Here is a 23,408-nt window from a genome sequence, read left to right as displayed (position 1 = left end):
CAAGTAGGTGAAAGGCTTGAGGTAATCACAATGAACATAGAAGAAAAATAAAAATAAATATTTTCAGACAATCGTTGACACATTCATATGTATATTGTTCATGTGCATATGCATGAATATTTGCATGTATATAAATATATGTAAATGTGGAGAGAAAAAGACAGATATAATGATAAAATCAACAGGAAATAGCATTTTGAACAGAAAATATATTTAGAGACATAATAAGGTGACATTTCTCTTAAACAGATAAAGAATGAAATATGCCAAATTTGAACGTGTAAAGAATACCTTGCATTCAAGCAGAAATGAAAAAATATAAAACTATTAATGAGACATAACCTGTTTCTTTTTCAAATTCAACACTGAAGAAAATTACCTAGAGATCTGAGTAGAAAGGGGAAAAATAAAGAAAGCTTCATACTTTGGTATAGGAGTTCTGTATGCCAAAGAAAATTGAGCAATGTCTCCCAGTTTTGAGAAGAAGACAATTTGATCCATGAGTATTATACTTAGTCAAATTGTCACTCAGGATATAAATCAACAGACAGACATTCTAAAGATGAAATAACTCAGAGAAATACGACTCAGGGGTCCCTACTGAAAAATCACTTGGCAAAAATAAGTCAGTTAAATAGATGAATCAAAGTATATAATTCAGGAAAGAAGAAACCATGGTATAAAAGCTGAGTGTGAAACCAAGAACCATTTTAAAATAGAACTTAAATAAAACTACAGATGTTTGTGTTTGAAGAATAAAATCTAGATGTGGTATATTTTGAAATATTGTGCTATACCTGGAGTGAAGAATGATGGAGGGAAAATGTGTCTGAGAACTAGTTTGGGAACAGGTAGAAAAAGTATGTTAAAAGGGTACATGTAATGAAAAGAAAACCAGAATGATCTCAAACTCTTTATGTTCTTAATATTATCTTACTTACCCTAAGATAAATATTTTAGACAGCAATATATTTTCTTGGTAAAACACAGTCTAGGTTGTTTGAAGATTTGATGCTATTGAGTTGTGGTGCTGGAGAAGATTCCTGAGGCTCTCTTGGACTGCAGGGAGATTGGACCGGTCAATCCTAGAGGAGGTCGGCCCTGAATGTTTACTGGAGGGTCTGAGTGAGGCTGAAGCTTCAGTGCTTTGGCCACCTGATGCAAAGAGCCAACTCACTGGAAAGGTCCCTGATGCTGGGGAAGATTGAAGGCAAAAGGAGAAGAGGGCAGCAGAGGATGAGATGGTTAGATAGCATCACCAATTCAATGCACATGAATTTGAGCAAACTTGGGAGATAGTGAAGGACAGAGGAACATGGTGTCCTACAGTCTTTGGGGCTGCAGAGTCAGACAAAGCTTAGCACCTAAACAACAACAGGTTCTTTGAGTTTCACATCTGCATGTTTTTCTCTTTCAAATACAAATTAAATTTAATACTTTCATTAAAATCCATTAAAGCATGCTCTCATTTTTATGTTGTTAATTTGGTTTTCATGTCTGCCTGTCTGTACTTCAGTGTGTAAATTGTGGAGATAAGTGACTGAAACATTGCTTCACTAAATATTAGGCATGGTTATTATTTGTGGTAAGGTAGTAATATCTGCCTTTGCTTTTTAACACTTTTCCTGCATTGTTTAAATTTTAATAGTGAGCATTTGCCACTTCATAAAAATACCTTTAGGATAATATATCCAAAAATATCTGGTCACAGAGAAAGAATGATATAAAATTGTTAGTGATATGAAAAATATTTTTTAAAAATCAGAATTTTACCATAGAAAAAAATACAAAGAAGCATATCATTTTATCAGATAGGAAGGTTTAAAATGCAATAGCTTAGAGAGCTTTTCTAGAAGGATGTAGTGATCAATATTATATTCCCAGATGATAATGAGCCTGAACACTGAGGAAATCTTGAATATGATAACTGGAAGGTCTTTGGAAGCCAGAAAAAAAGTTTCACCAATTTGTTCGAAGTGGAAGTGAGATTCTAGGAATCTGAGAGTTAATAATGAAGAAGCAAATGTAGTAGTAGGTTTCACTCACTTATGACATTTGACCAGGTTATAAGCTGCTTGGGAACAGATATTGTCTTATTCACTAAGAATTCTTAGTTCTTAGCCATTTCCTGGCACATAGCAAATTCTCAGTAATATTTTATGAATTAATCAATTAAGAGAAATAAAAGAAGATTATCTGTACTTACTTTCTTTTTCTCTGCAGCTCATTCTTTTGCCTCCATCAATAATGTTTTTTGCCCAACCAACCTTCTGTACCAGGCTTCCCTGGTGCTTCCCTGGTGACTCGGTAAAGAACCTGCCTGCAATGCAGGAGACCTGGGTTCGATCCCTGGGTTGGGAAGATCCCCTGGTGAAGGGAATGGCAACCCACTCCTGTATTCTTGCCTGGAGAATCCCATGGATAGAGGGGCCTGGCAGGCTACAGTCCATGGGATTACAAAGAGTCAGACATGACTGAGCAACTTTCACAACCTTCTGTACCAAGATTTTGCTATAGCTTCCATTGACTCTCAGATCTCTCCAATGTATTTTTCCATCCTTTTCTCAACCTTTCAGCAGCTTGCCAACCTTTGAACACTCACTCCTTGAAACAACCTCTTTTCTTGGTTTTCAAGAACCAACACTCTCTTAGTTTTCTTCTTCTGATCATTTTGTGTTTCCTTCACATGACCAACCTCCTCTTCTAAAGTATTAAATTTGCGGTTCCTCAAGTCTATGGTGCTAAACTTTACACTAAGCTCTAGATCAACTCTTTATTTGATATCTCTTTTGGGATTATATAAAAGAACTTCAAAAACATATTAAAATTTGAGCTTTAGTTCAATACAATGTGTTTCTCTTCCAGAGGTCCTTATCCCAATAAATGGCATAATCATTGTCAAGCAACTAAGACAGAAACTTGAATATGTCCCTGTCAACTCTCACTATTACCACCCATGCAAATGCTTCTCAAGCCCTTTGAATTTTGCTTCCTACATCTCTCTATTACTTCCAGTTCACTCCAACTTTACCAGCTCCATATAAGTTCGAGATAATATCTTCTCTCAACCTAGACTGTTGCATGTTGTTGTTGTTTAGTTGCTAGGTTATGTCCAACTCTTTTCAATCCTATGGACTGTAGCCCACCAGGCTTTTCTGTCCCTGGGATTTCCCAGGCAAGAATACTGGAATGGGTTGCCATTTCCTTCTCTAGAGGTTCTTCCCAACGCAGGGATTGAACTCAAGCCTCCTGCATTGCAGGCAGATTCTTTATTGCTGAGCCACAGGGCCAGCCCCAGGCTGCTGCATGTGCTCGTGCTCAGTTACATTAGTTGTGTCCAACTATTTGTGACTCTAAGGACTATAGCCCACCAGACTCCTCTGTCCGTGGGATTCTCCAGGCAAGAATACTGAAGTGAGTTGCCATGGGATCTTCCTGACCCAAGAATTGAACTCGCATCTCCTAAGTCTCCTGCATTGCAGGCATATTGCACAGCATCTCCTAATCATTCTAACTGATCCATCTGCCACACACTCTAATCCATTCTTTCCATTATAATCACAGTGAATCTTTTCTAAAAATAAAAATCTAATCAGCTTATCTGTATGTAATATTTCAATGGCTTCCTCCAATCTTTTTTAATAACAATTTAAAAAAATGTAATAGATTTTTAAGTGAACTGAGCTTTGTGGTCTCTCTGTTTAGTCTCATCTGATCTTTCTGTCCATTCTTTATATTCTCCACACTTGGTCACATTTGCCCATATGTTGAAAGGGTTCTTTCTGATAGATCAAATTTTTTTTTCTTTAATCATTGAGGTCATATCTTCCATCAGCTATTATTTCAACCTTTATTTCCCATTTTATAGGTGCTCACAGTACACAAATCCTCAACTGAAGAGAGCATAGTTATAATATTTCATTGGCTTATATAATTAATTACACAGTTGCTCAATTAGACCATAAATGCCATGAGGGCAGAAGCAGCATTTATTTGCTCACCACTGTATCTCCAGTACCTGGAACAAAATATATATTTGATAAGTGTTCATTGAGTGAACATGATATTTGCTAAATGAAATAAAAGTTGCTTAAAAAAGTCAACTGGGCAGCTGAAGGATTAATCAATATGTAACAAACATACCCAAGTTAGTAGAAAGACAAAATGAATATGTGAGAAGGTGTTAAAGAAGACCAAGACAGAGACAGGGAACAGAGGAGGATGGAATGAATGAACCACAGAAGGGAAGCGCACACAGTGGTGGCACATTGTGTCCACTCAATACCTCTTTGAAGACTGAATGAATGCCAGCACTGGAGACTAGATAGTATAGTTTTCTTTGGAGATACAATGAAAGAATAATTATAAAGACAATTTCTAGTTTGAGGTTTAACAAATTACTTTAGTATGGTTTTGTCTTTAGAAGTAGCAAGTCTTGCTGTCCTAATTGCAGGGCTACCCTCTGCTATTTATCCTCATAAAATAATTAGTCTAAAATGTTAGCAATTTTCAAAATCCATTATGTGTAGACTGATTGTTCCTCTTGGTTTGCCCAGGACTTTACTAGTTTAAGATTCTTATTTCTGTATAATTATAAAAGGTACCTTCTACCCTCAAAAGGTTGCAGGATAAGTTGTACAGTCACCTAGTTACAAGGCTTAGATGACTAGCACTAAATGTAGGGAAGCAACTTGCAGGAATAGTGCTCTAAAACCCATATGTTTAAAAGTACAATATTTACCTATCTCAAGGCATGCAATGTGTTTGTCTACTCAAAGAACACTTTTAAAAGGAAAAAAAAAAATCTCCCAGCAGAGGCCCTCGGTATGAATATTTAGAATCCATGATTAGATTCCTTTGAAAATGTCACATTAGTTATTACCACTGCACTGTGCAAATTGCATTCATCTCCCTAGTGGTCATGAAACAAGAGGAACAATAGTTTATCATTCACTTCACAAATAGATGTAGTACCCAGCTAACAATTTCCTAGGGAATCTTTTCACATACTTGGTGTGGAAAGGACTGACACATGTCAACCCTTGTCACCTCTCTTGTGTTTGAGAACAAAGTGTAGCAAACTAAATCTTTATTTTTTCTGGGGACAAATAAACATTGCATTTGTGGATTAATGAAAAGACATTTAACTTCCAGTTAAATGACAAAAAAATATATCTGTAGCAAATTCTACCACAATGATATTTAAACCATATGTTAATGGCTTGAAACATCTGTAATACTGTAACTAGTTCTAACAACCCTGCTGGTTTTAAGCACTGATGGGAAACAGCATGTAAGCTCCAGGGAATACTGCTCTTTGACAAATATCACCTCCCCCTCATACCTCTTCACCCAGTCCTCACTTCAGAAAACCCATATTGTTCAGAAAGTACTGCTACAGAGGAAAGTCTGACTCTTCTCAGAGTTTTTCAACTCATTAAGGATCTAATTTGTACAAGCTAGTCTCTAAAACTAAAAAAAAAAAGTCTAACACAAGGAATTCAGTTCAGTTCAGTTCACTCGCTCAGTCATGCCCAACTCTTTGTGACCCCATGGACTGTAGCGTGCCAGGGCATTGCTCAAACTCATGTCCATCGAGTCAGTGATGCCATCCACAAGGAAGAGTAAAATCTAAAATAATGTCAAGAGTAAAAAGACAGTTTATCATCTTTTTGTAATTAAGTCATTATTGTACAATATGTTATGACATCAAAGTTTTTCTCTGATAGGAAATGAATTATATTTAAATGGATTGGGATAGGCAGAGAAATTATATTTAGATGAGCATAGAGAACTGTGAAAATTGTTAATAGTATGTATTATATTTTTATATAAAATGAAAGGATACTTTATGTAGAAAACTGAACATGATTTCTTAACTAAATGGTCTATGTAGAAACTAGATGACATGAGTTTATATAGATATAATCTAGACATTGCTGCTGCTGCTGCTAAGTCACTTCAGTCGTGTCTGACTCTGTGCGACCCCATAGACGGCAGCCCACCAGGTTCCCCCGTCCCTGGGATTCTCCAGGCAAGAACACTGGAGTGTGTTGCCACTTCCTTCTCCAATGCATGAAAGTGAAAAGTGAAAGTGAAGTCATTCAGTCATGTACGACTCTTAGTAACCCCATGGACTGCAGCCTACCAGGCTCCCCTGTCCCTGGGATTCTCCAGGCAAGAGTACTGGAGTGGGTTGCCATTGCCTTCTCCAAATCTAGACATTAGAGCAACACAAAAGAAGAAATGTAAAAACAAGGTAGAAATGAGACCATAAAGGGGTTATTGGAACACTTCAAATAATTCTGTGGTGTCAGGTCTACTCTATCTTCCAGGGACTTTTAAAGAGTCTATGAATAAACTGCTTATGAAATGGAGACATGCCAGAAGACTGGAAACATTCATGTGTGCTCTGCTTTTTCAAAGGCAGCAAAGGATCACCTCTGGAAATTGCCAAAAACTGCTTGATTAAAGCTCCTGGCAAAATTCTACCTTGAGCCATTTCACATGCACAAAATTTAAAAAAAAAACACACACACACAAAAATATAAATGTCAAGGATGGCCTAGGGTCCTCTCTTTTATGAGTCAAAACAAACTTTAAGTTCGGCAAAATAAAATTAGACTGCTGAGCAACTTTGTGCTTTTATTTGTAAGGTGCATCTTCAGTCCACACAGTGTTCAAGTTGTATTTTGCTTCCCATGTTCCCCTTAATCTCCTTGTAATCTGGAGTTACTTCTAGGGAATATGGTGGAAAAGAGAAGACATACTGTAATAGGCCAAGCCCAGAATCATTCCATCTTGTACATAGGGTTTCCAACTTGTCTATCCCATTCAGTACATCTCTCACAAAAGAAATGTAAGGCATTTTTACATCATGGCATACAAAAAGTCTCCTTGAGGGTCAATTATCTTGCTGACAACTCAAAACCTGGCTATTAACCAATCTATAAATCCCTGATATTTCCAAGACCAGCTTTGTGCTTGTAAGGAATCCCCCTAGGTCAATCTTTTTTCATGTTCCTTTTGGTACCAGAAATTTGAAGCATACCTTGATGGATTCCTTGTTTGCTATTCCCTAAATTCCTGTTTCTGTGTTGTGGACCATGCTCTGGAGGACTTGGAAACTTTATTTCCTGAAGCCCTGTGAATCCATGTCTCTTGTGTCTCCTTCATTGGCAAGCAGATTCTTTACCACTAGCGCCACCTGAAAAGCCCCAAAATTCCAGAAGAAGTCCTCTAATGTCTTTTTCTTATGCTCCCCAGTTACACAGATCCATCCTGTTTTTGAAGTGAATAAAATCCAGATAGAGATTTTAGGGTTTTTTTGTTGTTCACACTTTTCACTTTCTCCCTTCTCTTCTTTTTCTGTCCATGAAGAAAACTTTCCCCTAAAGTGTTCTTCATTCAGTCAATACTATAAAACTAAAAGTCAATCACAGGAAAAAAATGGTAAAAAACACAAAAAAGTGGAGATTAAACAACATGCTACTGAACAACAAAAAGCCCATCAAAGAAATAAAAAGATAAATAAAAAATACCTAGAGACAAATGAAAACAGAAAGATGACATACCGAAATCTACAAGTTGCAGCAAAAGCAGTTCTAAGAGGGACATTTGTAGTAATAGAGACCTACCTCAAGAAAGGAGAAAGAAGAAAAATTTAAAAATCAGACTTTTACCTAAAGTAACTAGACGAAGAAGTAAAAAATGTACCTCAAAATTAATAGGAGAAAGAAGAGATCACAGTGGAAATAGTTTAAACAAAGACTAAAAAAAGAAGCAAGAGAAAAGATTAACAATGCTAAGAGCTTGTTCTTTGAAAAGACAAACAAAATTGACAAATGTTAGTTAGATTATCCAATAACAGAAAGAGGAGACTCAAAATCAAAAATGAAAAAGAAGTTACAACTGATACCATAGAAACACAAATCATTATAAGAAAACTACAAAACTTATACATAAACAAATTGAATAACCTAGAAATAATGGGTACATTTCTAGAAACATACAATCTTCCAAGACTGAATTGTGAATAAATAGAAAATCTGAATAGAATGAATGCTAGTATCAAGTGATTTGATAGAGAATTGAAGATCAAAATCACAAAAAAAGATCACCTTACACATGTCAGAATGACTTACCAGAAAGACAACAAATGTGTTGGTAAAGATGTGGAGGAGAGTAATGCACATGCGCCGTTGGTGCAATGTAAACCAACATCAGCCACTACGGAAAACAGTTTAGAGATTCCTCAAAAAACTAAAAACTGAAGTATCATATGGCCCAATTATTTCACTTTAGGATATTTGTCCAAAGAACATGAAAACACTAATTCAAAAAGACGTATGCACCCCCATGGTCATTGCAGTATTGTTTGCAATAGACAAAAATATGAAAACAAATGTCCATTGATGGATGAACTGAAAAAGAAGATGTGGTAAACATACACAATGGAAAATTATAAAAAGGAATGATATTATGCCATTTGTAACAATGTGGCTGGACTAAAATGTACCAAGTGAAATAAGTCAGAGAAAGAAAGACAAACATAGTACAATTTCATTTATATGTAGAATCTATAAAACTGAAGAAGTAAAATAAAATAAAAACAAACTCATAGACACAGCAATCAGACTAGTGGTTACCAGAGGGGAAGAGTGTTGGAAGGGTGGGCGAAATCATTTAAGGAGATTCACTGTATGATGATGGATGGTGACTAGACTCGTGGTGGTAATCACTTTGTCATGTATACAGATACCACTCTGTAGTGTATACAGATACACCTGAAACTTGCAGTAAAATGTTCCACACAGTGTACCTTGATCTTGTAGCTACACTGCTGCTGCTGCTGCTGCTGCTGCAAGTCGCATCAGTTGTGTCTGACTCTGTGTGACCCCATGGACTGCAGCCTACCAGGCTCCTCTGTCCATGGGATTTTCCAGGCAAGAGTACTGGAGTGGGTTGCCAGTGCCTTCTCTAGTAGCTACATTAGACATGGTCAAAATAGGCCATGGCCAGTGCAGAGGAGTAAAAATCTCTGAGTGAAGCTATATCTGGGAAATTAACGCAGAAGTTTGCAGTGACTATGCCAAAAGTCAAAGCAATGAAAGAAAATCCATGAGCTTGATGCCCCACATGGTCTTCTGTTGTTGTGGAATATGGGCTCTAAAGCATGCAAGCTCTAGCTGCAGTGCTTGACTTTAGTTGTCCCAAGCATGTAGAATCTTAGTTTCCCAACCAGGGATCAAATCTATATTCCATGCATTGAAAGGTGGATTTTTAACCACTGCACTACCAGGAAAGTACCCTTTCTAGCTTCTTTTAATGACAAAATTACAAGGAATAAAGATATATATGAAAGAAGATGTAGAAGTTCCAAATAAGAAGAGGCTCAGAGATAGACACAGGTTGTACAGAATTAAGAGAGAAACAAAGTATCTAGTAGCAATAGAAATGATAAAGAATAAGGAAACTGTACAAAGGGTATGTGATTCATAAGGATGGCCATGTTTGAATTTTTCATGGGTCCTACACTTTCTCTGGCCTGATGTTATTGTATTTCTAGCTATCCTTGAATATTTACAATTTATTTTATTTTTAAGAGGCTTCCCTGTTGGCTCAGTCAGTTAAAGAATCCACCTACAATGCAGGAGACTGCCTGCAATGCAGGAGACACAGGCTCAATCCTTGGGTCTAGAAGATCCCCTGGAGAATGAAATGGCAATCCATTCCAGTATTCTTGCCTGGGAAATTTCATGGACAGAGGAGCCTGGCAGGCTACAGTCCATGGGGTCACAAGAGCTGGATATGACTTAGAGATTAAACACCACCACCACAGCTTCTGTGGCCTGGCATTATTGCATTTCTAACCATCTCTGAATATTTATATGCTTAGTCACTCAGTCATGTCCAACTTTTTGCAACCGCATGGACTGTAGCCCACCAGGCTCCTCTGTCCATGGGGATTCTCCAGGCAAGAATACTGGCGTGGTTTAGCCATGCCCTCCTCCAGGGGACCTTTCCAACCCGGACTGAACCCAGGTCTCCTGCACTGTGGGCGGATTCTTTAACATCTAAGCCACCACAGAAGCCCAATATTTATAATTTCTTTTATTTTTATGCATGCTGCTGCTGCTAAGTCGTTTCAGTTGTGTCCAACTCTGTGCGACCCCATAGACGGCAACCCACCAGGCTCCCCATCCCTGGGATTCTCCAGGCAAGAATACTGGAGTGGGTTGCCATTTCCTTCTCCAATGCATGAAAGTGAAAAGTGAAAGTGAAGTCGTGTCCGACTCTTCACAATCCCATGGACTGCAGCCTACCAGGCTCCTCTGCCCATGGGATTTTCCAGGCAAGAGTATTGGAGTGGGGTGCCATCGCCTTCTCCCCTATGCATATGAACCTTACAAAGGAAACTTTACTGAAATAATAAATTTTTTGAACAATTATTAAGCAACTATAATAAACCATATAGGAACTGTGTGCTTTCTATATATTATTTACCTTAAATTTAAAATATAAAGTTAATATTGTTGCTCCCATTTTCTGAAGTGAGAAATTGAAGGCCAGACTGTCTAAAAATAGTGTAGTGCTTAAACAGAAAAGTACTTTAAACAGTTTTTATACAAATATACATATAAAATTATAAAGTTTCACTCAATTTAATGAAATATTGGTTCATATTGTATTTAGATATATTCTTTCTTTTCTCCATTTATTTATATTTTCCATATCCAAATGCATGAATCACATTTGTCCTTTTCTAAACATATATTGGAAATATAAATCTACCCAATCTTTTAGAGTCTATAAAGTGTATGGAACAGAATAAAACTGAATATAAATTTCATTTACTTTTCTAGTTCTTTATCATCTAATAGGAAATTGAACTACCAGTAAACAGACTTGGGTAAGTTTTTTTTATATTAGAGATACTGATTTTAACCTGTGCATGTATCTTGAACCTGTCTTATTGAATAAAGGAAAGAGAGTGGGACAATTCTCAAAGGAAAAGCAGAGAATGAAATGGTAGTCAGGGGGCTGGTGGGGAAGAACACGTGGTGAAATTATAGACCCATTTCCGTAAAAATTGACGTTTCTCTTTTTTGAAGCTCCTTGCTGATGAGGAAATAATTATTCCTTCATTTGGACTATAACATCTGATGCTTTCCTGAGGGAAATTTGTAAGTGTATGTATGCTCTGTGCTTACTTGTGTCTGACTCTTTGAAACTCCATGGAATGTAGCTTGCCATGCTCCTCTGTCCATGGGATTCTCCAGGCAAGAATACTGGAGTGGGTTGCCATTCCCTACTCTAGGGATCTTCCCAACTCAGGGTTCAAACCCACGCCTCTTGTACCTCCTGCATTGGCAAATGGATTCTTTGCCACTGCACCATGTGGAAAGCCCAGGAACTTGAAGTGTTAGTCATTCAGTTATGTCTGACTGACTGTAGCTCACCAGGCTCCTCTGTCCATGGAATTCTCCAGTCAAGAATATGGCAGTGGGTAGCTATTCCCTTTTCCAGGGGATCTTCCTGACCCAGGGATTAAACCCAAATCTCCTGCATTGCAGGCAAATTCTTTACTGTCTGAGCCACTGCTGCTGCTGCTGCTAAGTCACTTTATCTGTGTGACCCCATAGACGTCAGCCCACCAGGCTCCCCCGTCCTTGGGATTCTCCAGGCAAGAACACTGGAGTAGGTTGCCATTTCCTTCTCCAATTCATGAAAGTGAAAAGTGAAAGTGAAATTGGTCTGAGCCACTAGGGAAGCCCAAGTGAAAGGAAAGTGTTCATTGCTCAGTCCTGTCAGATTCTTTGTGACCCTATGGACTGTAACTCGCCAGGCTCTTCTGTCCATGGAATTCTCCTGCTAAGAATACTGGATGGGTAGCCATTTCCTTATCCTGGGGATCTTCCCTACCCAGGGATCAAACCCGGGTCTCTTGCTCTAAAGGCACATTCCATTGGTCAATCTACTTTTCTATTTGCCCATATCCAAGATGAGGGATGTTCTATCACTGAGCTCTAGAGTGAGGAGTTGAACTGATACATGATGAACAACAGCATGAGTGAGAAATAAATGGCTATTGTTGAGCCACTGAGATTTGGGGCTCATTTATTGCCACAGTCTAATTAATCTAAGGTGGTTAAACAGAAAGTGATGCTCAAAAGTGAAATGCTGCTCTAATGCAAGAAAAAATACAAAATATTAGCTTTGGAGTATCCCATAGCAGTATTGAGAAAACTATTATGAAGACTGGAAAGATGATAACATATGTTTGCAGCGGCAAAACAACTGGGAAAACTATCATCTGCTATTTCTTAGAAAGCCAATAATGTACCTAATGTACATTTTGGCTTTGGTTGCAGAAGTGGAAAAATAGGATATTAATAGCTTGAGTCTTTTGAAATGAGTTCAGAAAGACTTGAACAGATTGCAAATACATTTGAAAGACAATTGAAAAAGTCTGAAATTCCAGGAAGACGTAACCAGTCGTCATCTCCTACTGCTGCTGCTAAGTCGCTTCAGTCATGTCCGACTCTGTGCGACCCTATAGACGAAGGCCCACCAGGCTCCCCCATCCCTGGGATTCTCCAGGCAAGAACACTGGAGTGGGTTGCCATTTCCTTCTCCAATGCATGAAAGTGAAAAGTGAAAGTCAAGTCGCTCAGTCGTGTCTGACTCTTCACGACCCCATGGTCTGCAGCCTACCAGGCTGCTCTGTCCATGGGATTTTCCAGGCAAGAGTACTGGTGAAGGTTATAAAATAAGAAGGCCTTTGAAAAGCAATGGCTGATTAAAACTCAGTCTCCCTGGAAATATGCAGCAAATCAAGGCATACATGTAACTCCTAGAAAGAAAAAAAAAAAAGTACTAAAAAAGGAAGAGAGGGAGAAAGAAAAGAATTCATGGGATTCTAGACGTCCAGTGAATCCTTTCAAAGGGTTAAAATGTTGCCAGTAAGAAACTGAAAGCGTTGCTATCTTAGGAAAATTGACATGGTTAAAAGAACCATCAAAACAAAAGACCTACTAAATCACAAAAGGACTTTGGCATTCCCAATCTGTACTGGCTTAAAGCAGGCTGAGAAATTTCAGCCCCCAAGGAAGACATATTTTCTAGTTTCCTTTCATACTTAACCAAAAAGACAAATTGAAAACCCAGAAACTTCCAGTGAGCAGAACCCAGAGCCATGGGGAGCAATTGATAGGGGGGCTCCTCCAAGTGAGCAGAACCCAAGTTTAGCCAGGAGGGTGTCTGCCACCTTTGAGTGTCTAAAATGATTACCCCCTCAACTATGCAACTCCAATTCAGAAAAGCCTTACCTAGAGCACTAGATTTGGTCTGGGTTTTCCCTTATTGTTCTCACAAGACTGTGCACTACTGTTTATAACTTTGAATCTCATTTTTTAAGGATATATTTACATCTGTGATTATTTCATTAATTCATATATTATTAACAAAATTACAATCTCTGTGAAGGCAAGGATGCCATATGTATTCCTAGTCTTATGATGATATTTTGTCCTGATAAACCCCCAGTAAATTAAATATATTTTAAGTCAGAAAAGCATCCCCTGGTGGCTCAGACAGTAAAGAATCTGCCTGCAATGAGGGAGACCTGGGTCCGATCCCTGGGTTGGGAAGATCCTCTGGAGAAGGGAATGGCAACCCACTCCAGTATTCTTGCCTGGAGAATTCCATGGATAGAGGAGTCTGGTGGGGTACAGTCTATGGGGTCGCAAAGAGTTGAACATGACTGAACGACTAAACACACAACAAAATACAACCTTCTGAGAATCATTGCTTCACCTACCTTAAACGTGCTCAGAACACTTAAGTAGCCTACAAAATCATCCAACATAAAATCTAACAAAATAGTATATTTTGTTATACTTTATTATATTTTTAACAGACTGTTGTTTTTTAGTTTTAGAACCCATGGATTGTAACCAGACTCCTATGTCCATGGGATGTCCTTCCAGGCAAGAATACTAGAGTGGGCTGCCATTTCAGGGGATTCTCCTGATCCAGGGATCGTACCTGCATATCCTGCATTGGGAGGTGGATTCTTTACTATTGAGCCACAAGGGAAGCCCATAACAAACTGTTGAATATATCATAATTTTTTGAATACTGTACTGAACATGAAAAACAAAATGGTAGCATGGCTAAAGAATGATTGTGAATGTTATCACTTTTCTATCCTCAAGATCATGTGGCTGACTAGGAGCTGTGGCTTACTGGCAATGCTCAGCATCATGAGAGAGTGTCATACCACATATGGATACCCTATAAACATCAAAATTCAGATTAGAAGTACAGATTCTACTGAAAGCTTATTCCTTTAGCACCATTGTAAAGTCAAAAAATTATATCAAACCATCTGTATTTTGGCTCACTGATATACTTCCAGAACCTAGTCCAATACCTAGCATATGATAAGTAACTGATAAATATTTGTTAAATGAATGTGTTTTCTCTTTTTGTTTCTATAAACCGAGAATGTTTGGAAAATAGAATTCCATGTCCCTTTGCCCTGTAGGAGCAGGTTGATAAGTAGTGTGAATAATAATTCCTCCATTTCCCTGTCTTTTCCTTGTACCCTTTAATCCAGCTAAGAACTGAGCATTGTGATATTCTAGAGGTTCTCAAGTGTGACCACAAGTCCTGGTTTTCCTGGAATGAATTTGGTTTGCACCGGGTGTCCAAGCATAATTATTAAAAGCACTCCCTTTCCCTCTGAAAAGTGCCCAGGGTTAGAAAACAAATTATACAGTGCCCCTACTCTTGTTTGAGGCCACCATGCATGAACTTTTTCACACCCTGTATAAAATGTCAGGGTTCTCCAAGTTCAAAATGAAGAAATGAAATTTACCCTTTTTAGGAACTAGTGTCAAGCAGGCAGAAGTCCAATTACAGCTTTTTTTCCCCTCTGATGAGTTATTATGGTCATTTAACCTGGTCTATTAAAAAATAAAACTCGGACATAACTTCCTCAACTGACCAACAACAATAACAAAAAGCAAAGGAGGTGGATATCAGTAATAAATTGTAACAAGTGCCAAATTGCTCTCCATTTTTAGGATCCAAAGACTGAAAAGATTCCATACAAGAGCAAAAGATATATGGGAATTTCTCTGCCTTGGAGAGACTCCCACACTGAGTTCAATTGTGATGTCTCTATATTAGAGGTCTTTATTGCTAGAGCAAATGAAAATGCAATCCGAGGGGAGTGAACAACTTGGAAAATCCCACACTGTTAGTAAATTAGGTCTTTTAAAAAAGGAACATCCTGGCAAGCTCAAATAAATCAATGTGACTCTAAGAAACAACACTGAAAGGTAAGTGCAGTTTCAGGGTTACATCTTTGTTCCACTGCTTTCTTAGTTATTTGACTCATGCGGTGAAGTAAATTTCTCTTGATTTTTTTGCTTTCATGATCTCTAAGTTACTGGGCCTGACCGACTTAACTCACCAGAGTTTTAATTACAAAGCGACAGAGTTGCCGCACAGAATGGCAACATCACATTACTGAACCAACTGGGCCCAAGATATGTGGCTGGAATCCTGTATTCCCTTCATGTTATGAAGATGAGAGACTGGCCAGATGCTTAACAGCAGGGCTTCTTTTTGATAAAAGGTAATTAAACCTTACAGACAAATGCAGTGATTTGAGTGCTTACAGAAGCAAACCAGTCAACATGGTCGACAAAAACACCAGCACAGTGACACACAAAACTCAACAAGTCACTCTGATGGGATTATTAAATATGTCTCTCCCTTCTCATTATCTCTTCAAAGTGAATAATCGCCTGCTCTACATTGTTCCTTTGGTCCGAATGAAATAATAGCTTAGAATTGGAAAAAAAAAAAAAAATAACACACTCACTAAATTATGTGAGAAAAACAGATCCCAGGGTTTCAAAATGCTCAGATCTGTTTAGGGGGATCAACTTACTCAGTTTGCCCAAGGATTGTCCCAGTTATAATGCAATTAATTTAAGCATAAATATACCAAACAAAATTTGACTGTTAAATTCAGTTCAGTTCAGTTCAGTCACTCAGTCGTGTCCAACTCTTTGCAACCCCATGAACTGCAGCACGCCAGGCCTCCCTGTCCATCACCAACTCCCAGAGTCCACCCAAACCCATGTCCACTGAGTTGGTGATGCCATCCAACCATCTCATCCTCTGTCGTCCTCTTCTCCTCCTGCCCTCAATCTTTCCCAGCATCAGGGTCTTTTCCAATGAGTCAGCTCTTTGCATGAGGTGGCCAAAGTATTGGAGTCTCAGCTTCAACATCAGTCTTTCCAGTGAACACCCAGGACTGATCTCCTTTAGGATCGACTGGTTGGATCTCTTTGCAGTCCAAGGGACTCTCAAGAGTCTTCTCCATCACCACAGTTCAAAAGCGCCAATTCTTCGGTGCTCAGCTTTCTTCACAGCCCAACTCTCACATCCATACATAATTAAGTCCTAATGTCAATATATGTTTCCCAGTCACTCACTGAAAAAAACTGAGTAACCCACTAACATTAGGAATATTCTTTCCATTCTTATTCCAGGAATAGTCCTCCACTTCTTCCAAGTTCTGCTGTTTTCTATCTGTGTCTCACATTGCTTTCATCTCTGCTGGTTTGTGCTTTTCTATTTCTGTTTATGGGGCATATTGGCTTCTTGCCTATCTCTGCAGTGTCTTTTATTCTATGATCCTGATACGACTACAGAGATGGGATCTATGTTTTATAATATTTTGAGAAGCAACTAAGTTCCTGATTGGCATCCAAATTTAAATCTGATTTTCCCCAGTGGCCAGAATCATGGACAGCATTGTAATTTCTATGGAACTTGCATGATAACTTTAAACAGACTTTTGGCCTCAACAATTCTGGATGAAACTCTTTTTAGTGATTTCCCGCTCAGCATCATGTGCGACACATATACAATGCTAGCCTCTAAATATATGTTGTTTAAAACCTCCATGTACACATGTTCATGTGTTTTCTTTTTAAACCAGCTTTTGTAATGCATATTTGAGTGGTTATTCAAATTTTTAGTTAAATTTTATAACTTTCAATTTCTTTCTCTGAAAGTATCTTTGCCCTTTTCTCTCTCATAAAAGAAATGACCATTTTATACAATAAAAGCCTTATGTTTTATGACTTGTAGAGCATACTCAGCATTTGAATTTCTTTCTTTTTTTATCTTCACCTGACTTCATCAAAATAAAACCCCCTCTAGATACGTATTCCTTTATTATCAACATGAATTAATTATATGGTTACTTTAGAATTTATGGGTATTTAAAACTTTATTTTAATAAAACTAATTTTAAATAAAGCTACATCTAGCTATTTTTTGCTGTTCTATGTCCTGTTGGTTTTTCAGGATGACTATTTGTAACATAACAGAATACTTTGAGTTGGGTTTTGAACTATATTTTGGTAAGACAAGTAACTTCTTGATATATACCTGGAAATGGGGTACATATGAAAGAAAACAGCTTGATCATGTGAAATTTGGTTTCAGGCATAAACGTTTCAAAGTAAATTCAGTACTCCATATAGCTAAAGATCAGTTAAATAAAATCATGAAAAAAAACAAAAGAAATCTATTTATCTCTGTACATATACAGTATCATTATAAGAGTATATAAAGGGCATGGAATAGATTGAGTCATTTTTCTGTGTTATTTGGGAAGATTTTGCCAAATCTGGGAAATCTTTCTTTATTATTTATTTATTATTATTTTGTTGGCTGTGCTGGGTCTTCATTGTGGTGTTCAGGCTTTCTCCCCCTGAAGAGCAGGGGGCCGGCTGGTGGGGTGGGGGGGTGGGGTTGGGGGGAGGTTAGTTGCTGTGCAGCATGTTGAATCTTAGTTTCTGGATGTAGGATTGAACCCACATCCCCAGCATAAGAATGTGGACTCTTAATCACTGGACCACCAAGGAAGTCCCTAGAAAACCTTCCTTTAAACAAACAAGCAAACAAAATTATATTTTAAATGTTCTCTGCAGCAAGTATATACTGACCTGCATCAACAAATGATCTGTATGTCCTACCCACACACAGACCAGCATGTTCAGGATGTGTGTACCTCAGGATACATGGGTGACAAAAAAGCTCAGAAAAGGGCAACCATGTTTCCTTGATTAACTTACCATATTGAAGTTTTATGACTTCTTCTGTTTATGTCTGAAGATATTTCAGCCTCTATAGGAACGGAGTCAATAGGACATAGAGTGGTTCTAGAAATTGTTGTAGCTCACTTTGCCAGTCTTAAGGTGAATTACCAGAACAGACAAGACATCAGTTTGTATTTGTAGCTATGGAGAAAATGACCTACATGAACTTTTTTTTTTTTAATATATTGTGGCCAAAAAAAAAAAAAAAATCACATGAGATCTACCTTCAACAAATTTTAAGTGTTCAGTATAACACTGTTGGACTTTCCAGGTGGCTCAGTGGTTAAGAATCCACCTGCCAATGCAGGATCCACAGGAGATTCAGGTTTGATCCCTGGATCAGGAAGATCCCTTGGAGGAGGAAATAGCAACAAACTCCAGTATTCTTGCCTGCAAAAAAATCCCATGAACAGAGGAGCCTAGACAACTATATAGTCCATGGGGTCATAAAGACATGACTAAGAATGAACACACAATATTGGTTAACTATAAGCTGATCTCTGAAACTTTTTCATCTTGCATTAACTGAAACATTATACCCCTTGACCAGCATCTAATTTTAACCACTAAGACCTCAGATCAGATCAGTCGCTCAGTCGTGTCCGACTCTTTTCGACCCCATGAATCGCAGCATGCCAGGCCTCCCTGTCCTTCACCAACTCCCGGAGTTCACTGAGACTCACGTCCATCGAGTCAGTGATGCCATCCAGCCATCTCATCCTCTGTCGTCCCCTTCTCCTCCAGCCCCCAATCCCTCCCAGCATCAGAGTCTTTTCCAATGAGTCAACCCTTTGCATGAGGTGGCCAAAGTACTGGAGTTTCAGCTTTAGCATCATTCCTGCCAAAGAAATCCCAGGGCTGATCTCCTTCAGAATGGACTGGTTGGATCTCCTTGCAGTCCAAGGGACTCTCAAGAGTCTTCTCCAACACCATAGTTCAAAAGCATCAATTCTTCGGCGCTCAGCCTTTTTCATAGTCCAACTCTCACATCCATACATGACCACAGCTAAAGCGCAGGCGGCTGTGACCGGCGCGCTAAAGCACGGCCGAGAGGAGCCACCCCACGTCCGAGGTCAGGGGCAGAAGCTGAGAGGACCCCACGCCCGAAGGGCAGCGGCCAAGAGGAGTTACCCCACGTCCGAGGTCAGGGGCAGCCACCGAGAGTACCAGACTGCGACGGCGCAGGAAGGGCCGAGAGGAGCTACCCCACATCCGAGGTCAGGGGGGCGTGGCTGAGAGGAGTTACCCCGCGTCCGAGGTCAGGGGCGGTGGGAGGGAGGAGCTATCCCAAGCCCCTAAGCCTGAGGCCAGGGGCGGCACCTGGGAGGAGCAACCCAGGCCCGAGGCCAGGGGCAGTGGCCGGGAGGACCAACCCCACGTCCAAGGAGCTGTGGCTGCGCGGGCACAGGAGGGCCTAGAGGAGCTATCCCAGGTTGAAGGTCAGGAAGGGCGGCGGTGAGGAGATACCCCTCGTCCAAGGTAAGGAGCAATGGCTGCGCTTTGCTGGATCAGCCGTGAAGAGATACCCCACGCCCAAGGTAAGAGAAACCCAAGTAAGACGGTAGGTGTTGCAAGAGGGCATCAGAGGGCAAACACACTGAAACCATACTCACAGAAAACTAGTCCATCTAATCACACTAGGACCACAGCCTTGTCTAACTCAATGAAACTAAGCCATGCCTGTGGGGCAACCCAAGAAAGATGGGTCATGGTGGAGAGATCTGACAGAATGTGGTCCACTGGAGAAGGGAATGGCAAACCACTTCAGTATTCTTGCCTTGAGAACCCCATGAACAGTATGAAAAGGCAAAATGATAGGATACTGAAAGAGGAACTCCCCAGGTCAGCAGGGGCCCAATATGCTACTGGAGATCAGTGGAGAAGTAACTCCAGAAAGAATGAAGGGATGGAGCCAAAGAAAAAAGAATACCCAGCTGTGGATGTGACTGGTGATAGAAGCACGGTCTGATGCTGTAAAGAGCAATATTGCATAGGAACCTGGAATGTCAGGTCCATGAATCAAGGCAAATTGGAAGTGGTCAAACAAGAGAAGGCAAGAGTGAATGACGATATTCTAGGAATCAGCGAACTGAAATGGACTGGAATTGGTGAATTTAACTCAGATGACCATTATATCTAGTACTGCGGGCAGAAATCCTTCAGAAGAAATCGAGTAGCCATCATGGTCAACAAAAGAGTCTGAAATGCAGTACTTGGATGCAGTCTCAAAGACCTCAGAAAGCCTTTTAAATATAGCTGCTAAAAATGTATTCCTCAAACCAATAGCTCCAAAATCACCTGGGAACTTATAAAAATGCAGGATCTCAGCCCTACCTTCAGAACTACCTAGTCAAAATCAACTGGGCATATTAAAAAGATCTCTATCTGAACGTATATTAAAGTTTGAAAACCATGGCTCTAAAACACTACTTTGTTCAATTTTCTGAGGGAAAAAAACCTTAAGAGAGAGTAAACGTATTTTGTCTGTTGTGGAGAATTGTGAATGAAATTTGTTAAAACAATGCTTAATTTTGTAAATTCGAGGTTTGGGGTTACTATTCTCTCTAGTGAGTCACTCTGAAATTGACACACAAACATTGCCTTTAAAAGAGGAAGGTGTTTGCTTTCAGAATACCTCGCAATTGTTGCCTCCTAAAGAGCCTGTGTATTTGTAGAAATAATTCTGTTTCCATGCCTTTACCTGCAGAGCCTGCCAGTGTTCCAAAATGTATCAGTGCTATTCAGCGTGGCCATGCAGTTCTGCCTCTTTTTCATTATTTTGTTGCTTTTGGCTCCACCGCCGTCTATGTCCTATGTCCTGTAATACGAAGCAATCCAGTGTGCAATTCTAAAAGCATCATTCACAACAAATAACTGCCTTAGTCCGATTTGAGAAAAATACCATAAATGTGTTCTTTTATTCCCCAAAGAACTACAAGATAGAAAACACCCCCGAAAGTCATTTTCTTCAGGAATCGTTTATACACAGATTTAGGGAGCTTTTTGGCAGAGATAACTAGCTGGAATATGAATGTCAGACCATTCTCTGAAGTGAGCACGTGGAAAACACAAGGCAAATACATTCTCATCTTAACTTAGCATCAAACTTACTTGGTTTCTCATTCTTCTTATGGTACTTGGAATAGGAAGTTTAGGACAAAATGTAACAAACCTGGGTATTAAACCTGAAAAAAAAAAAAGTGTAACTTAGATGAAACTTTTCCCCCAGTTATTTTTAACTTCTTTCCTAAATCTATTTTTAATATTCTACCTCCTAAGTGATATTGGGAACTTCCCTGGTGGCTCAGTGGTAAAGAATCTGCCTGCCAATGCAAGAGACATGGGTTTGATCCCAGAATTGGGAAGATTCCCTGGAGAAGGAAATGGCAACCCACTCTAGTATTCTTGCCTGGGAAATCCCATGGACAGAGGAGCCTGGCGGGTTACAATCCATGAGGTCACAAGAGTTGGACAGGACTTAGCGTCTAAACAACAAAGTAATATTTGAGAATAAAATGCAGAAGTTCTGAGAACTGATGGCACATTATTACTCTGTGTTATCCACCAAAATTATGCTTTATCACTGGATATTTTGTTAATCTTTTTCATTAAAAAATAAAATTGTCCCTATAATTACTATTTGGAGGAGCATGCTTTAGATTTTAACCATATTATTTAAACTTAAAATTGAACATACAAATAAGTGGTGAGGTCTGTTTCTGCCTCTGTTTAATGAGGAAAGAGGGAACCCAAAAAGTTAATGGTTTCTGAACCCTGACACCTAGGGAAAGGATCCACGTCATAGATAATCCACTCGGCTTTGTGAGAATGTGATCAAATACTATGTACATTTTCTCCTTACCTGGTGAGACTGTAGCAAGCCCAGACCCCTATTCTAATCTTCTCAGGCAGCTAGATTCCTGGAAGCTTTGCAATGTCCCCATGAACCTCACATACCTAGTAACAGGAAATGACTTCCAACCTGTGTTGTAAACATTAAAAACTGGCAATAATTGCATCTGCCTAGGACAGGTTTTTCTTGTTGTTCAAATGAGCAAAAAATGTAAAATATAAGTGTCCAGATAATCATAGCAATTGAATAAGCAAAACTTAATTTGCATAGTTAAAATATATTAGCCACAATAAGTTGAAATCATTAGAATTATATTAATACTTGCAGTTTAAAGTATTGGCATGGAGACATTTCATCTAACCTCTCCAAATTGCTAACATGTTCACATGGTAAGTAAAAATGGTGTGACTTCAAGTCAAAGACTCCTATAGAAAATGTTCTAGGGTTGGAGCCATGACCTCTCTCTCTCCCATTCTGGATGCAACTTCTCCCGCTGTGAGCATCATGTGTGAACTTTCATCCCTTACAATGTTAGAAAGGCTATATGCATGTAATATCCACAGTGAGGGCTTTCTTGTGTTTTTAATAAAAGAATTAAACTTTGCTGGAAAGTGAAAGGAAAAGTTGTTCTTTAAAAAAAATAATAAAACATCACAGTATAGGTAAAACCTGTGGGGATTCAACAGTACTTGAAAGGCTACTTTTAAGTATTCTTGATCTAAGTGATCTAAGGGGATTGTGAGAATTAATGAATAGTGGGTTGCAGACTAGGTCAAAACAGAACTTCTCTACCCTGTTACCCCCAAAAGTTTTTATCAGAGAAGCACATTCTTCTCTCACCATTTGTATTTATTCAGTGAGATATTTGCATTTCAAATAGTTATTTAAATACCAGATAGTTTATGGAAATCTAATGAAATTACAGAAATAAAGCATTTATTTTCAAAATATGCCAGAATTCCATCTATCAGAGAAATCAATTTAAAATGTAAATGACATAACTTTAATACATGTTAATTGAGTTCCTGTTATGTATAAAATACAAGATTAGGCACTAGAGGGAGGGTGACAAAGCCTAAGGCCATTGCTGTTCTTCACATGAACATCACCCAATCAGCAAGAAAAACGATCATGAATTATTTTATTTAAACTTATAAGCAAAAATAATAATAAATCTATAATACAATAATAAATTTACAATACTAAATGTACCCCAATCAGTATAGTGAAATAAAAGGAACCAGTAGTATCATAAGACCATAAGATTTTTTTAAATCTGTTTTTACTTTCCCTTTTTTTATTTAAAATTGATATTATTATAGTTAATTTGGAATATTATATTATTTTCAGGTGATTGTACA

Source organism: Bos indicus x Bos taurus, chromosome 9 (genome assembly GCF_003369695.1).
Source record: "Bos indicus x Bos taurus breed Angus x Brahman F1 hybrid chromosome 9, Bos_hybrid_MaternalHap_v2.0, whole genome shotgun sequence".
Taxonomy (NCBI): domain Eukaryota; kingdom Metazoa; phylum Chordata; class Mammalia; order Artiodactyla; family Bovidae; genus Bos; species Bos indicus x Bos taurus.
The sequence above is the reverse complement of the archived record's forward strand: the minus strand, read 5'-3'. Positions refer to the sequence as shown.